Source organism: Lissotriton helveticus, chromosome 10 (assembly GCF_964261635.1).
Source record: "Lissotriton helveticus chromosome 10, aLisHel1.1, whole genome shotgun sequence".
Lineage (NCBI taxonomy): Eukaryota > Metazoa > Chordata > Amphibia > Caudata > Salamandridae > Lissotriton > Lissotriton helveticus.
This window is the reverse complement of record NC_136071.1, coordinates 695,556,660-695,574,697: the sequence shown is the minus strand read 5'-3', so window position 1 is coordinate 695,574,697 and position 18,038 is coordinate 695,556,660.

Below are 18,038 nucleotides of genomic sequence, written 5' to 3'. Positions count from 1 at the left end.
GTTTGTGGCTGATAACTGTATGGCTGTGGCTCGGTATGTGACGTCTTACATCACCAAAAAAGAGAAGACAGAATTGAAGGATATGTGGGAGGACATTTCCCATGAAAAGAGCCTCAGCAAGAAGTTGTACAGTTTCAGTCTGAAGATGTTGTCGCATCGAGAAATCGGAGCGTACGAATGTTCTGACCGGTTGTCTTCAGCAAGTCTCTATGCCAAGTCCAGGAGTATCGTTTGGGCGAGTCTTGGTCTTGCAGCAACGCGTAATCGAGTTCTCAAACCTGTGCGGGAAATTGATTATTTGGCGGAAAAGGAGCCAAACAGTACCAACATTTTGAAGACAAACATGTTGGATACATATTATCCAAATCGAAGCAGTCACCTCGAGAATGTTTGTCTGTATGAGGTTCTGCAAAATTACATATTCAAGAGGAACATCAAAGAAGATACTGAGAAAGGAGTGTATGCTGTAATAGGAAGTGAGGGATGTCTGGTCAAGCAAAGAAAATGCCACTTGGTAAACCATCGAAAATTGAGTGGTGAATCTCCTGAAAAAAAGGAGTTTTTCTATTTAGCACTTTTGCAACTTTTCAAGCCTTGGCGTGCAGAAGAGGAACTGCTTGGAGATTTCCTCTGTTACGAAGACTCTTTCAATGCCGCCAAGGAGACCATAGAATGTCCTGCTTTTCCCAAATATGTAGAAATGTTGAATGCGGAAATTGAGCAGGAAGCAACGATTGCAGCCGAGATTGCCAGAGATAGTTCTCAGGACAGTCAGAGTTCTGCTTCATTGAGTCAGGATCCACTAGGAGGACCTGTTATTGAAAATGAAGCTGCCACTGCTATGAATGAAGTGGAAAGAGCCATGGCACATGCTCAGGAGGATGCGGTTAACTTAGAAGAGTTGGAAAGACAACTCAACGTTGAGCAGAGGAAAATATATGACGAAGTTACCATGCAAATTGATCATGGATTAAGTCATGACAAGAAAGAGTGCTCATGTACGTCGTTGAAGCCTGTCCGACTGTACGTGAGTGGAGAAGCGGGAACTGGAAAAAGTTTCCTCATTAAAGCAATTTCATGCTATTTGCAGGAAAGGACAGAGTCATCGCTGTCTTGTGTTGTCACCGCTCCAACTGGACTGGCAGCACATAATATTAAAGGGATTACTTTACATCGTTTACTGATGCTGCCAGTGGAGCATGACAACAAATTACAATATCACAAGCTATCTGGAGATGCTTGTTTTGAAGTTTCAAGAATCTTGAGGAAAATGAAACTTCTTATCATTGACGAAGTAAGCATGGTTTCCAATGTCATGCTTGCCTTTGTGCATTTGAGGATGCAAGAAGTTCTCAAAACAGAGTATGATGTGTTATTTGGTGGCAAACACATCATTGTTTTCGGAGATCTTCTGCAGCTGACACCAGTGAAAGGGCAACCTGTGTTCAAAATGCTCACGCATGAAGATACCAGGAAGTGCCTAGGCAGCATTGGCAACGTCAATATATGGTTAAACTTCAATTATGCTGAACTGCATGAAAATATGCGTCAGGCGAAGGATGAAGTTTACAAGACTATTCTACAAGATGTTAGAATTGGAAAAGTGACAGAGCATGGGAAAGAAGCTTTACATGCACGATTACTGTCAAATTTATATCCAGAACAAGATGTTGTGCCTGAGAATATTTTTCAGAAAATTACTGAGAAGAAATCTGGAATATGTTTGATGCCAACTCTTGCAGAATGTGCCAAATTTAACAACAAAATGTTGCATTTAGAAAAGCAAGAGATTGTGAAACTGGAAGCTATTGATAGAGTAGAGCATATGGGATCAACAATTATTTTGTCTGAGAATCTGAAAACAAAATTGGATTCATTAGAGAAGAGTATATCTAAAACTGCAGGTTTTGAAAAGACTCTGAATGTGTGCTTGAACTGCCGTATAATTTTAAGAAGGAATTTACATGTTGAAAGAGGTCTGGTAAATGGATCAATGGGTAATGTTGTTGATTTTGTGAAATACAGAAATAGAGATGGAATTGAATTTTTAAAAATTAAATTTGATGGCATTGAGGAAGTACTGCTAATTGCTCGTTGTTCTGCTAGATTTTTGCTTGTAAAAGACTTATATGTTCGCCGTAAGCAGTTTCCTGTTTGCTTGGCATATGCGGTGACAATTCATAAATCGCAAGGTTTAAGTGTAGACAGTGCATTGGTGAATATTGGCAGTTCTGTGTTCAAGGAGGGTATGGCATATGTGGCATTGTCACGAGTTAGAACTTTATCGGGATTGTACTTGATTGAGTGTGATGTCACAAACATTTGTGCGGATCTAGATTGTGTTAAGGAATACAATAGGTTAAGAAGAGAGTATGCGCCACATTTGCCTCAGTATCCTTTGTTTGAGAAACGTGTGGTAGGCCGGAAACGAAGAAATGAGAACAATATTGGGGAGGTTGTAGCAAAAAGACAAAAAGTCAATGAACCTAAAATTACAAGCAGAAACAAAAAGGATTCTGTTGAAGATGTTGTTGGTTTTCAGTTTGAAAACAGTTCTGGTGTCAACTGCTATGCTAATGTAGTTGTTAATGTTTTGTTTTCTCTAAAATATGTAAAAGAAGAGATTGTGGTCAATTCTGATCAAAGATTTTGCAGTTTGTTAAATTCTGTGTTAGAGAAATGTACCACTGATAGAAGAAACATAGAAAGTGTGTCTGAAATTCGAAATCTGTTAGACAGATGTTCAGGCCAAACACAATTCTCTCAAAATATTCAGCAAGATTGTCAGGAGTTTTTAATGTATATGCTTGATGTATTACATGCTGAAGGTGTAGATGTAGATCAGCTGTTTGGGCTTTCTTATCAATGGCAGCATGACTGCGAGAACTGTATGGTATCAAGTACTACTGGTGTAGACTCAGAAAGATTTATATATTTAACTTTGCCAGACAGTAAATCAGTCTCCTTTAATAAGCTAGTAAAAGCAGCTGATCACAACATGGAGTGTAGCCAATGTAAATCTGAAATGATGTCCACATTATTTATACGAACATATGGCCAGTATGTCATTTTAATGTTCCAACGATGTAGGCCTGATGGAACAAAATTGACAACTTTAATTAAAAATTTTGTAGCTTCGCAGTTGTCAATATCAGGAAGGACTTTTGTAACTGCAGCAATTATATATCATGACGGCCCTTCAATAACATCAGGACATTACACAGCTTATTTAAAGTCTAGAAATGGCTGGTCATTCTGCAATGATTCTGTTTTAATTTTCAAAAAAAAATTGCCGTATGACCTTAAAAACTCTTACCTGGTGTTTTTAAAACCAAAATTTTAGGGAAATAATCTCGGGATGTGCTCTGTGGAATTTCAAGAAGTTCTAATGGCTCCTACACAATTTGGCCTTGAGGATAAGTGTAGTTCAGAGACATAACTTCTAACCATAGGACTGGACATTATGGAGAAATACGTGCACTTTGAATGAGTTCAGAAAAACTGTTTCTTTTTATAAACTAATTGAAGCAGCCAATCAAAACATGGAGTAGAGGGAATGTAAGTCTGCAATGCTGTCTACTGTTTTACATTGCTTTGTGATTAAAAGTGATGTAGAGAATTAAATAATTGTAGTAGTCATAGAGGTAGTGTAAGTCTGCTTGTATCAGTGTCATAGGAAAAGTAGAACATGACTGAGCAAGAAGGGGAAGATATTACTATTCCAGGATTGTGAAAATGATCTTCAACATTTTAATTCTGAAAGTTGCGGAAATGCCAAATGACGGGATTGGCTTACAAGAAATCCAAGAGTTATAAATTGCTCTGACCAGATTTGGCCTTGTGGAAAATTGTGGTAGAGAGCAAGAAGTCATTTATTGCATGTAACGTGTTTTTAAAAACGATGGAGATTTTCTTTCAGAAAGTGGCGGGCTGAAAGTAATAACAGCACAAAAGAGTGTAAGCTGTTCATAGGACATCCTTGGACGTCATGGAAAGTAAGTTAACTTTAAGGAGTTCTGAATTTTGATTTCTGATGTTGTATGGGTTTTTTAAACACAATCATTTTGATTGTGTTTTTTTTCCCCGCTGTTACATGATGAATACCTTCAAGTCACTGTTTTTAGTGAATTTTGATACATTCTGAGAACAGCAAAAATAAACCATTTAACATGTATAATTAATTCTGTACTGTTTGCATTTATGATGTATATGTAGAACTGTGTAGGAGGCATGGAGAAGGTGAGGCTTCTGTAAGTGTCAAAGTTGTTGCATGCAGTGCTGCACTTCTGCGTATTCTTTCATATGCTAGACTACATCTGCACAATGAGATACCTAAGCAAAGGAAACGCAAGTGATGTGATTGAGAAATGAGCAAAATAAATTGCACGTATTTCAATTGGTATGTTACACCTACAACGCAACTTTTACGTAGCATTCCGTTACAACGCAGATTTTACAACGCGGGATCCATTACATCGTATGTCATTACAATGCATGGCATTACATCGCAGATGCTATTACAACGCATACTATTACATCGTAAGTATTGGTAAGTATTTAATTTTTTTTAATTTCATTTAATATTATTTAATTGATTTAATTATTATTAATTATAAAAAAAAATATTTATTTTTGTTTTTAAATATTATAAATTAAATATATTAATTTAAGTGATTTTTTAAATAAGTATGAGTATAGGAGTATATGTTTTGGGGTACTGAGGTATATGTTTTGGGGTGTTTGGGTATTTATAGGTTTTAGGGCAGGGTTTGGGTTTTGGGGTACAGGGGTGTTTTTAGGTTTTAGGGTAGGGTTTGGGTTTTGGGGTACAGGGGGGTTTTTAGGTTTTAGGGTAGGTTTTGGGTTTTGGGGTACAGGGGTGTTTTTAGGTTTTAGGGCAGGGTTTGGGTTTTGGGATACAGGGGTGTTTTTAGGTTTTAGGGCAGGGTTTGGGTTTTGAGGTATAGGGGTGTTTTTAGGTTTTAGGGTAGGGTTTGGGTTTTGGGGTACAGGGGTGTTTTTAGGTTTTAGGGCAGGGTTTGGGTTTAGGGATAATTAAATTATATTTACCATTTTAAAATTAATTGAAATATATTTAATAAATTAAATTAATTATTTTACATTAATAACATTTTTTATTAAATTAATTAAATTAAATAAATTAATATTATTAATTTAATTTAATTTCATTATAAAAAATATGTACATTAAACTAATTACTTTTTTTAATTAAATTAAATTAATTACAATTTTTATTATATTTACATTTATTAAATAGATATTATTTTATTAAATTAAATTAATGTTAATTTTTAAATGTCTTTTAATTAAATTATTTAAAAAAAATTATTTACAATAAACCAAATAACATTTTAACAAAAAATTCAACTTACCTATACTTACGATGTAATGCCATGCGTTGTAATAGCATCTGCGATGTAATGCCATGCATTGTAATGACATCCGTTGTAATGGATCCCGCGTTGTAAAATCTGCGTTGTAACGGAATGCGTTGTAATACAACGCGTTATACTGACACCAATCCATTTCAATTACATCACCTGTGTTTCCTATCATTACGAATCACATTGTGCAGATCAAGTTTAGGTCTGTCCAGGGAAACATAGGAGGTTTCTACTTTGTTGAAGAGTGCAGTGGACATGACTCACTTCATTGGTAGACTTTCACAGATATTATCTCCTCTGTACACTTCAACAAGTGTAAATCTCATCTTGAACTCTGAGTAGGCCTCACCTCAAACAAACCTCTGGATAGGAGACATGTTATTGGCATCCTGAAGCGACACTTTTCTGAAACAAGAGCAATGCAAAAGATGCACCATGTTTTAAGATAGGCCTCACTTCATCTGTATCAAGATACTGTTAGTTTAAAATGTATATCTTTAGGACTGTGTAGGGGACCTGGAGAAGCAGAAGCTTCTGTCAGTGTCAAAGTTGTTGAAAAACTATTTGTCCTTCAATCTTTTCCCTTGTCTTTTGTAATTTTTAAATACATGTTTTAATATTTTTCAAATGTTGGTTCTCTCTTTCACAGATTGAAAGTATAAAAATAAAAAGTGAGTAATTTAACGGCAATTATAAGGTAAATAGTTGTACTCTTTTCGTTACATTTCTATCACATTCACCTACTATTAGTTCCACTGCTTCACTTCTTTAACCCTCAGTTTCCTGCCTTTGGTACTTTCCTCATTCCTTTCTCTATTACCTACTTACTCAACTCCTTCCACTCTTTTTCTCAGTCCCTCTCTTCTCATAGTTCCTCAGTCTTGTTCACTCACTCCGTCTCTATTACTCTTAGTGTCTGTGAATTACTTACCCACCTTTTTTTTTGGACCGCTTCCCGGGAAGTGGCCCGGTTCGCAAACCAGCAGCGTTACGGGAGTCCACCATTTTGTGTTTCGGTCGAATCAAGATACAAGATGGAGGGCAAATAATGTTCAGAATGGGTAGAAGGGGGCACGGTAGATGTATCTTGACCCACTTGGTTTTCTGAGGGTGGCTGAGGAGGACCATAGTTCTTCACTCTTGTTCACTCTCTCTGTTTCTATTAATGTCATTGTTTCTGACTGATCCAAAAATTTTTTTAAAAAAAGAACAGTAACTATAAGGGAAGGAAACAGACAGTTATGTTAAAAGAAAGACAGCTATAGGGAGTAAACTAAGGATACTGTTACCCGCAATCCACTGCTGATGATATTACTGACCATGTCATGAATGATGTAATATGTGACATCATCAGCAGTGGATTGTGGGTAACAGTATCTCTTGTTTACTCCCTAGAGCTGTCTTTCTTTTCACATAACTGTCTGTTTCCTTCCCTTATACTTACTGTTCTTTTTTTTAAAAAATAATTTTTTTGGTTAGCTTCCGGTTCGCGTACCGGGTAGCGCTCCGGGGAGCGAACTAAGAGAAATAGAGGTTGGCAGAGTTCCAAATATTCTACCAATTTTTTTATAACGGGGAGGTAGTTCTGAAAAGAACTTTTTTTTTATGTTTTTGTTGTTTTATATTTTTTTTAGTATTTTTTGAACATTTTTTTACTTTTTTTGTATTTTCTGAACGTTTTTATATTTTTTTTGGTTTTTTTGGGGGGGGGGAAACAAAAACGATCCATTGGAAAGGGCTCAACAGGAGCAACAAAAAAAAAAGAATTTATTTTTTGGGGCATTTCGGACAAACATTAACATGATTCTGAATAGCTCGCATAATCAAAATGATGCTACTTTCCCTGTAGCAAATGAAATCGCCGCAGTGCACGCACACTTGCTTCACGTGCCCAAACAACATTTGAATGTTTGGGATCATCTCCCTCGCCTCTGGTCCCGACACCTCTGGAACAACCGATCTTCTTGCCATCGGAAGGGGATTTTGTTGCTCATCACGTAGCTGGGCAGCACTATAATTATTAGAATGCCACCTACTCATATGCCGATGCATAGTGTAGTTGCCGTAACTGTATTTTTTTTCAGTTCCCCTTGACAGTCTATCACCGCATATACGGCAAAACACGTAGCGTGCATTTACTTTTTTTTGCCCCTCAGGAAATTTATAGAATTGCCAAATGTAGTTCTCTTTTCGATTATACCTCCTGGGCTCCTCTGGCAAAAACCTTGGCTCTTCCTCCTCTTCCTCCTCTTCCTGTTCTTCCTCTTCTTGTTGTAAAATTACTTCAGCAGGTGGTCCTCTCTTCTTTGGATTTGGTGGAGGTGGTGGGTTAGAACCAGCTGAAGCCACTAATGAAGCCATGTCAGAATGCAAATAAAGGGTCTTTCTCTCACCAAGATGAAAGTCAGAGTGAGGAAAGAAGGAGGGGTTTTCATCATTTGGGAAAAGCAAAAGTTCTAAACCAATGAAAAGTGTTCATTTTAGATCACATGACCTAGTATTACATCATTAGGAAACCAAAAGTGAAATGAACCAATGAAAAGTGTTATTACCGAGTCACATGACCTGCTGTGTTTACGTTACGCGGTCGGCGCCGCGGATCGCTTCCGGTTCGCGTACCGCTGCGCTTCCGGGTACGCTAACGTAGCACGTCATATGACGTATCACGCGAGAACGCGAAACGTCATGCTGACGCGACGCGACAGTTGCGCAAACGGAACGTTTACCGGTTCGCGGACCAGGTCGCGGCTCCGAATTGAGCTAACAGGAAGCTAACCGGTTCGCGTACCGGGAGCGAAACAATAAAAATAATTAAAAAAAAATTGTATTAAAAACATGTAAAAAATATTTTTCGATTTAAAGAAGAATACATTGTAAAGGTTTTGATATTTGCTATTAAAAAACCATTGAAATTCACTGAAAAAACCATAGGTTATAGACCATATATAGTTAGGAATTAGCATTTACAAAACCTTGAAAATTCACTGAAAAAACCATAGGTTATACACCATATATAGTTAGGAATTAGCATTTAAAAAACCTTATTTTACTCACACAAAACCATTGAAATTCCATATATAGTTAGTTGCACTAACTATATATCGCGCACCCGCAATCCACTGCTGATGATGTCACATATTACATCATTCATGACATGGTCAGTGACATCACTGATGACATCACTGATGACATCTCAAATGACATCACTGATGACATCACTGATGACATCACTGATGACAACATACAGTGACTGTATGTTTCTGTAAAGTTAAAATGTGTCTTACATATTGAAGAATGAGTGGAAGTATAAGTGTCTGGACAAAGGATTTAGTAGGTGCATGACTGAATGTATGAGTGAGTGATTAAATGTGTCTCACTGAGTGCATGGGTTAGTGACTAAACTGTCTTAATTTGTGCATCATTATGTCTGTTGTTCTGTAAACTGCTGCATGTGTTGATCAGTAGCTATATGATTAACTATATGGGTTACTGATTGATTGTCCAAGTATTTGTATGGGAGACTGAGTGTGTGTGTGGCTGGCTGGGAGGTGTGTGACTCTGTGCAGATCAATGTGTACTTGTATCAATGATTGTATAAGAAGGTAAGTATGTGTTAGTATATGTTTGAAAATGTAAGGTGCTCTATGTTTAACTGTATAGACAAGAAAATGGAAGTGTCATTGATTCTTTACAGGACTGACTAGGTGTGTGAGTAACTCCATGGATGAGTGGCAGACTGTGAGTGTCTGTATAGGTGTATGAGTGCATATGATAGTGTTGTAAAGATGAGTGATTGTATGTATGAATGATTGTATGGGTGAATGAGTGAAGGTGTGTGTAGACGTAGCAATCAGTGAGTGCGTACGTAGTAACTAGTATTGGTGTGTCAATGGTTTCAAAAATTATACTCTGTATTTAACACTGGGTGAAACAGAGGTTATATTAAAATGTGAGGAGATGCATTGTATTGTCACATGAATGATATCATCAGTGATGTGGTCATTGATGTCAAATGAGATGTCATCAGTGATGTCATTTGAGATGTCATCAGTGATGTCATCAGTGATGTCACTGACCATGTCATGAATGATGTAATATGTGACATCATCAGCAGTGGATTGCGGGTGCGCGATATATAGTTAGTGCAACTAACTATATATGGAATTTCAATGGTTTTGTGTGAGTAAAATAAGGTTTTTTAAATGCTAATTCCTAACTATATATGGTGTATAACCTATGGTTTTTTCAGTGAATTTTCAAGGTTTTGTAAATGCTAATTCCTAACTATATATGGTCTATAACCTATGGTTTTTTCAGTGAATATATATATATATATATATATATCATATATATGTAACCTTTACAGAAACACACATTCACTGGATGATGTCTTGAGTGATGTCATTTGAGAGGTCATCAGTGATGTCACTGACCATGTCATGAGTGATGAAATATGAGTTATAGTTAGCTCAACTAAGTTTAACAGGCAAGTTTCTCTGGGATTCTATGAGTCAAATGTCCAACTAACTATAACGTCCCTGAAACCTAGGTTTTATTTGTGAATATATATATATATTTCACACACAGTCCAAGTAATACACTCTCCCAGGTCATTCCAAGTGTAAATTTTTAATGCCAGTTACGCGTTTCAGGGAATGCCATCCCCTAGTGTGAGCAAGGGGACGGTGTTGCCCGAAACGCGTAACTGGCATTAAAACTTTACACTTGGAATGACCTGAGGGAGCGTATTACTTGGACTGTGTGTGAAATCGAAAATTCTGGTGGGCTTCGCCGGAGCACACTCCATTTACCAAGGGCTGTGTGGGGCGGAAGAAGCAACACGCGGGATAAAAAAAAAAAAAAAAAAAAAAATATATATATATATATATATATATATATATATTTCTTTCTTTCTTTTTTGAAAGAGCACATACAATATACTAACCTACATGGTTGCAGTCTTCCAGGTGTTCCATTTTACTGACTGTTTGAGGGAAGACTTGTAAACTTGTAGATTTGTAGAGCGCGAATTGTTGCCCGGAGGCGTCCAAGCGCTAGGATAACCAGAGCCTACTGAGGACAAGGAGGGGAGGCAGACAGTTAGTAAGAGGATGCAAACAAAAGGGTCTTTAATTGCTTGCAGAACTCAGTGAGGTTAGGGTTAGCTCTAAGGTGGAGTGGCAGGGTGTTCCAGGTCTTGGACGCGTTGTATGTGAACGTCCTTCTGCCAGATCTGGATCTTTTTATTCTTGGTACCACTGCCAAGAAGGTCTGGCTGGAACAAAGACTTCGGTTTGGGGTGTAATGGGTAACCAGGTCGCGTGTGATGCTGAGTTCTATGTCCCAGAAGGCTTGATGAGCTATACATAATGTCTTGAACAAAACTCTCTGACGGATCGGAAGCCAGTGAAGGCTAATCAGTCCGGCCCTCACTGAGTGTCTGCGGGGGATTTTGAGCAGTAGGCGCGCTGCGCAATTCTGTACAATCTGCAGCCTGCGTAGAGTGTATTCTGGGGCGCCACGGTAGAGTGCATTATTAAAATCAAAGCGTGATTGAATAAGACCTTGAATGGCTACCTGTTTTGCTTCCATGGGAAGGAGGGGAAATATTTTATGTAGCACCCTCATGATGCCAAAACAGGTGGCTGAAAGTTTAGTGGCTTGGACATTGAAAGATAGTGAACTGTCCAGCCACACTCCGAGGCTTTTGATATTATTTTTGGGGGTTGGAGGAGGGCCTAGATAGGGGGGCCACAGAGAGGGAGGAAGGGCCAGATCTGATGGGCCTAAGAGCATCAGCTCTGTTTTGTCCCCGTTCACCTTCAGGGATGAGGACGACATCCAGTTCCTCACCTCCTCCAGGCATTCTCTAAGCCCGCCTGGCGCAGTTCGGTTAGCCTCCTGCGCCAGTGAAACCACTAGCTGCGTGTCGTCCGCATAGGAGATGATCTTAACTCCAAATGGGCGGACGACATCGGCCAGCGGTCTCATATACAGATTGAAAAGTGCGGGGCTTAGAGAGGAGCCCTGAGGGACACCGCATTTTAGGGGTCTGCTGGAGGACACGGATTCGCCATCAAAAACCCTAAAGGATCTGTTCTCCAAGAACGATTTAAACCATGCCCAGGCCTTATCCTTGATCGCCGCACAGGACAGACGGTTCAGTAAGGTGTCATGGCTGACCGTGTCAAATGCCGCACTTAGATCAAGGAGGATCACTGCCACTGATCCTCCTTGATGCAGGATTTTTCTAGTTTCCTCGGTGACCATGAGGAGGGCGGTCTCAGTCCCGTGTTTTGGTCTGAAGCCCGTCTGAGTGGGATCTAGTATGTGATGATCTTCCAAGAAGTTCACCAACTGTTGGTTGATATATTTTCAAGTACCTTGCTCACCCATGGGAGCAGGGAGATGGGACGATAGTTGGCTAAGTCAGACGGGTCCAAATTGGGCTTCTTAATTAATGACCTGACCATGGCTTGCTTCCAGACAGTTGGCACAGTGCTGGAGGAGATGGATGCGTTTAGTACCTCCCTAATGACGGACAGGGTGATCCGGGATGCTGCCATTAAGATGTCAGGAGGGGCAGGGTCGTCCGGCGAGCCTGATTTGATACTGAGAGCTAGTGATTCAAGGGTGGGGAGATTCAATGGGGGAAAATTAGTTAGGCTATGTCGAACGGGGGGAGGGGACAGGGTTGGGGAAATGTTGGGTTGGATTGGTGAATTCATTTTTGGGGAAGGAAATGCTGAATAAATCTTGTTTACTTTCTGAAAGAAAAACTCGGCAATATTGTTGCACTGTGTGACAGATTTCTCGACGTGCGGCGCAGGGGGGGGTTGTTAACTTTTTAATGATCTGAAAGATCTCTCTGGGTTTAGATTTGGCTTGTAGAATTTTATCGGTGAAGTACGTGGACTGGGCTGCTTTTATTTGGATTTTATACTCGCTAATAGTTTCACGATAGCGGGTTTTGTTGTCTGCTGAGTTATCTAGACGCCAGCGTCTTTCCGCCCTTCTACAAAGGCGCTTCTTGTCCCTAAGAGACTGTGTATACCAAGGGGCAGTTTTAAGGGGCTGCTTCAGTACAGTCTTGCTCATAGGGAGAGTGGTATCAAGGGTATGATTGATCCAGTTGACATAGGCCTGGTTTGCCAGGTCAGGATCCTCCTGTTTCTCGGGTTGTGAGCTGGCAAGTTTAATGGACCAGTTGTCAACCTCAGGGTCGCCTGAGCCTTATGGTGGGAGCGGGTGGTGGAGTTTTAGTCGAGGTCCAACTGAAAGGGATCAGAAGGTGCTCTGTCCATGGCAAGGGGAGGCCTGGGTCTACTGAGAGGTCAGGACAGTTAGTGAAGATTGGGTCCAGTAAGTGGCCTTTGGCATGAGTGGGGGTAGTGACGCGTTGGATGAGTTGTAAGGCTGCTAGATCCTCTAGTAAAGTGGCGGCTGTGTGATCAGACGGAGAGTCAAAATGAAGGTTCAGGTCACCTAGCACGGTGAAGTTAGAGGAGGTACTAGCTCTATCGGCCACACTAGATGGCAGTGTTTCATGGAACTGCTTCGGGGGCCGGACGGGCGGTAGATAAGGGTGCCCGAGAAACAGCTATTGGGTGAGAGGTCGAAATTAAAACCAATACTCTCACAATCTGAGATAGTCTCGGAGGTGATTCGGCAGTGGTATTGTTCCTTGTGGATCATAGCCAGGCCTCCTCCTCTCCCTTTAGGTCGGTCTTGCCGTATGATTTGATAGCCAACAGGGAGGGCGTCTACTATCGCGGGATCGGACTCAGTAGCGAGCCAAGTTTCCGTCAGGACCAATATGTCTGGGGTGTATTCTTCTAATAGCAGGGCCATTTCAGCGCTATGCTTAGGCAGGGAGCGGCAATTTAGTAGGAGCATGTGAAAAACATGTGTGGGCGCCGAGCAAGTTTTAGGTTTGAGCAATACGGAGCAAGTGGGACAGGTTTGCGGCAGGTCTTCGGCTTGAAGAATATGCCGAGTGCAAATGTTAGCGGAGGGCCTTAGTCTGTGGAGGGTTGCCGGAGTATAGCATCTGCGCAGTGGTGGCTGGGATGCAGGGGGGGTGGCCCAGGGCCCGGACTCGGCGCGGACGAGCGCAGACGAGCTTGCCTTATGCGCGCCTTCGCGCGCAATCGTCGCGCCCGCTGCGCTCGTGCGCTGCGCTTCCGGCACATGCACATGTTTGTAGCAGGGGGCAGTGACGAGGGCGTGGCCCCGATTGGGCGTGTCCCCGTCCGGTCGTGAGGAATACAGCTGGTGGTAACCGGTGATTTCGCCCTACCCAGCGCTCGTTTTTGCCTGAGAAAAGGGTGCCTGCGCACAGTAATCGTGCAGCAGGCAAGGTGAGTGAGTTTTAAAACAATTACAAAATTTCAATTTTAACCATTAAAATACACTGTATTCACTGCTGCTCCCGGCTATGCCTCAGGAGATATCTGGCTATCTAAGCGCTTGTGGTTCAGCGCGGTATTTGTATGTTTTAGCTGAAGCGGGCGTGGCCTCGATTGGGCGTGTCCCCGTCTGGTCGTGAGGAATACAGCTGGTGGTAACCGGCGATTTCGCCCTACCCAGCGCTCGTTTTTGCCTGAGAAAAGGGTGCCTGTGCACAGTAATCGTGCAGCAGGCAAGGTGAGTGAGTTTTAAAACAATTACAAAATTTCAATTTTAACCATTAAAATACACGGTATTCACTGCTGCTCCCGGCTATGCCTCAGGAGATATCTGGCTATCAGACAAACCACACTTCAAGACAACTTACCTCCCATGAACCAGTATGTCCCATAAGTAACATTTACCCAAAGATCTAAACTTTGTCTGCTTCAAAGATCTGGAATGACAGTGCTTCCCTTTTAATTGATACTCTAACCCCTTGCCAATGTAATCAAATTCTTACAATGTCTGTATTGCTCTTAGAATACCTACAACCCACGTTCAGGGCTGGACTGGCCGCAGCGGGCGTTTTCCTGGTGAGCCACCAGGGTGGCGGCATGTTTTGGAGCCCTGGGAGACCATTCGTCGTTACCAGGGGGCGATTTTATAGTATAGCTGCAATATTGGCCCACTGTAGTAAAAACTGTAGTGGTGAGACAGGAATGGTGCTTCCAAATATCACCCCCTTCGGGGGCCGGCTGAGCTGTTTGCCATGGAGGGTTACCGTTCCTAGTCCGGCTGTGTCCACCTTCTGTCACTCCCCATCCCCATTTTGCCACTTTTGGATGCTTTTCAGATTGTCAAGCCCTCTCTCTCAGGTTAGTGCAAGTAAATGCAATTCTTCTGCCTGGAAAATAAAGCCTGTCTCTAGCATAGATAGGCACAAAACTGTACATTTGTAATGGTTGCAGCCCAAAGGTTCCATAGTCACTCACAAAAGTTTGTGGTGGTATGGGAATGTCCCTACATAGTAGTACGGATGTGCACCCTTGCTGTGTGTGAACCCAGTTGTAGTTATCTGGCGTTGTGACATTTTTCGCCCAGTAACATGAAAATCCTGCATGCGCTGGGAGGCCTAAGCCTTATAACTGGCCATGAGGCCCAGAGCCTGACTCTGAGGTCTAGAGAAGTGAACCAAGCACAAACACTAGTCAACAGTGGATTACCATCCATGTTCTGGGACATCTATATTAAGTAGTGGTGGCAGTTTACTGATTTTCTCCCTGATATTATACAGCCTTTTCTTCCTTTTTAGGTATGATTGTAATGTCTACAGGCCAGAGTCAAGCAAGGTTCCTCTTGAATGTAATGCCCCGACCTTGCACTGACATCCCTGTGTCCCTGTCATGTGTATGCTGTATTTATGGTTCTGGTTGCAGGACTATTCTGACAACAATACCAAAATATTTACTACTGATCACATGAGATATTTTGCAGCCGATGTAAATGTTGGCAGTGAATATCCTCTATCGCAGGAGCGATGGAGTATGCACACTGTAAACATAATGGTGCGCCCACCTGATTCAATTATGGGTGGACCATAAGTTTGGATATGGAGTTGACTACTCTTTCACCACCATAGCAAAACCTACCCCACAGAACAATGGCCGTCGGAGAAATAGCTACATGTCCTCCCACCCAATTTAGTTGGGCGGACACATAGCCATGTTTTTTACTGTCCGTCACCGATCAGCAAACCCTGGCACAGAGGAACAGTAATATGTAAATAATGCTCCCCAGTCATGGGAGAGGAAACCCATGGAGAGGGGAGCAATATTTTCATACCTGCCCTACTCCGCAACTGGATACCCTCCTGGATGATTGGCCATGCTCTGAAAATTTACATAACATTTTGAAAAAGAACATCACGTTTTGCGATTTTCTTTTTCAAAATAAAAAAAATAACACTGTTTGCTGCAGGATTGTGTCATACTGATGCAACTATGCACCAAATATGAATCTGCATTGACAGAAGAAAACACCACAAGAGCGATTCCTGCCAATGCTTTATAAATGATTGCCAGCTTGGCAGTCATTTATAAATTCAGTGAGCAGTCCCTCCACCAGGGGGACGAAGTCTCCCTGGTGGAACAGTAGATCATTCACAGAAATATAAATCAGCCCCTTATTTCTCATCGACTCTGAAATTAAAAACGACCATCATAAAGGTAATATGCATGAAAAAGAAAATACATTATTTCTATTAATATTCAAAATTTGATTTTTAGCCCAATTGTAACAAACGCTACAATTTAAAAACAGGCACTATTTTAGAGACCTACAGAAATCATTCTGTTCTGTCAGGTATAGACACTTGACTTAGTTACCCAACATATAGGTTGGTCTCTTAAGATCAGTTGAAAATGTTTTGGTGTTGTTGCCCTGATTTTAGAAGTGGGACTTCCATCTTCTGCATACATTTCCTGACCAAGCTTCACATGCCTGGCTAGTTGAGAGCTTCAGAGTGTGACCATAAGTGTTGACTCTGACATTGCAACTGACATGAAGTAGCGTTTGTGACTTCTGCTAACTTGCTGGGAGCTGACGCCATGGTCAGAGGGAGAGTGACCAGTAATGGCAAGGGGAGGCTTCTTTTTGTTTGTGTGATGGGTCCACCTGGGCTTTGTCAGAGCTGCTGCAATACTCCACCAACAACAGGAACAGGATGTGTGGCCGCCTAAACTGTGATAGTGAGCAGAACAACTCATAATGTTGTTGTCTGCTGGTGAGTGAAAAATGTCGGCGCTCCGTCCATCACCTCCTTGTGTTTGCTTTGTTCGCCCTAAGTTGGCAGGGTATGCCCAGACGTGGGTCCCTTGCTCACTTTGCCACTGGATACAAGGTAGCGTGGTTGATGAGGGCTGTTAGCCCGAAACCGGTCCCAGGATGCTTGTTTCCTGTCCAGGGAAGACATGGCTTGGCAGTTCAGGCTGGACTGTTCCCATGAGGCACAGGGTCATGACTGATTTGTATATAGCTGTGTCTGAACTGGGGTGGTGAAGTGAGCTAAAGAATGATGATGGATTCAACCCAGATCTCTGACTGGGGGCGAGTGTCTGAAAGGTTTCAGCGCACCGTCCATCATCTCTTTGTGTTTGCGTTGTCTGTGGGCCTTGCACTCACGGTTCCAGAGCACCCAATACTTCGGGCAAACGAACCAAGTGAACTTGAACATTGACGGTGCCTACTGTTCTTTACACATTGAAGGACTGAGAGTAGTTTTAGGACTTGATTTAACCCACCTACAGGTACAAAATAGGAACACTGTTTGTATTTGCCATTATGAGCTCGCACTCATGACATAATCTTGCTCAGTCATTAACTATGATCATAATTCCATAGCACCATATTAGAACTCTGTGCCATATCAGATTTTGGTATGCAGTACAAAGAATAGCAATGGGCTGACCAGCATACACTGTTCTGTTGCATAACTATTTGAGTTCAGAACCTTTAACCCCAACACTATGTTCCTGAGAAGCTTTTTACTGCTTGCCCTCACTATCCTAACACTACTAGTAGAGAAAGGATGGAGTTATTTGCGGTGGCATAGTAGGCCGGGCCTTGAAACATCAGTGGTAAAAGGCCTCAACCACCACAGTTGAGGCCAGTAACATGAGTTAGTCCAATGGGCCCTGAATAGGTTGTGATGTTTTTTTTTTGTTTTTTTTAAATGAATGGACACTATTTGGGTTTCCAGAAGAAATATAGTACCTTTCCCAGCCATATTACTATGCACATTTCTATAATTACACAGCAGCAGCTCTTCCGCTAAGGCATTGGGAGGGTCGCCCTACTGCCTTGCAGCAGTGAAATAAAGGAAAGATAAAATTATAACAACTCAAGGTTATCATCATTTCATGTTTTCCTACTACAGCAGGTTTGTGGGCGGGGCGGGGTTGCTCTGATGACAGAGGAGCAGGGGGGAAGACTGGTTTGCCCACTCCAAGTGTGCATGAATGTTTGTCCGGCCCTCTTGGGCAGGCCAAACTGGCATGTGTTCCTTGCATGTTCTCCACGCAGGCTGCATTACAGCCTGCGTGGAGAACATGCCCAGGCTCCCATTCCCTGGCTGAGCTCCAAACCTCAGTGCATTGCAGCGTTGTGATTCGCTCAGGGGAGCCTGGGGGCTTCCTGTTCGGCCCCAGGGGAGAGATGGTGACGGAGGAGAGACTTGGCGACCAG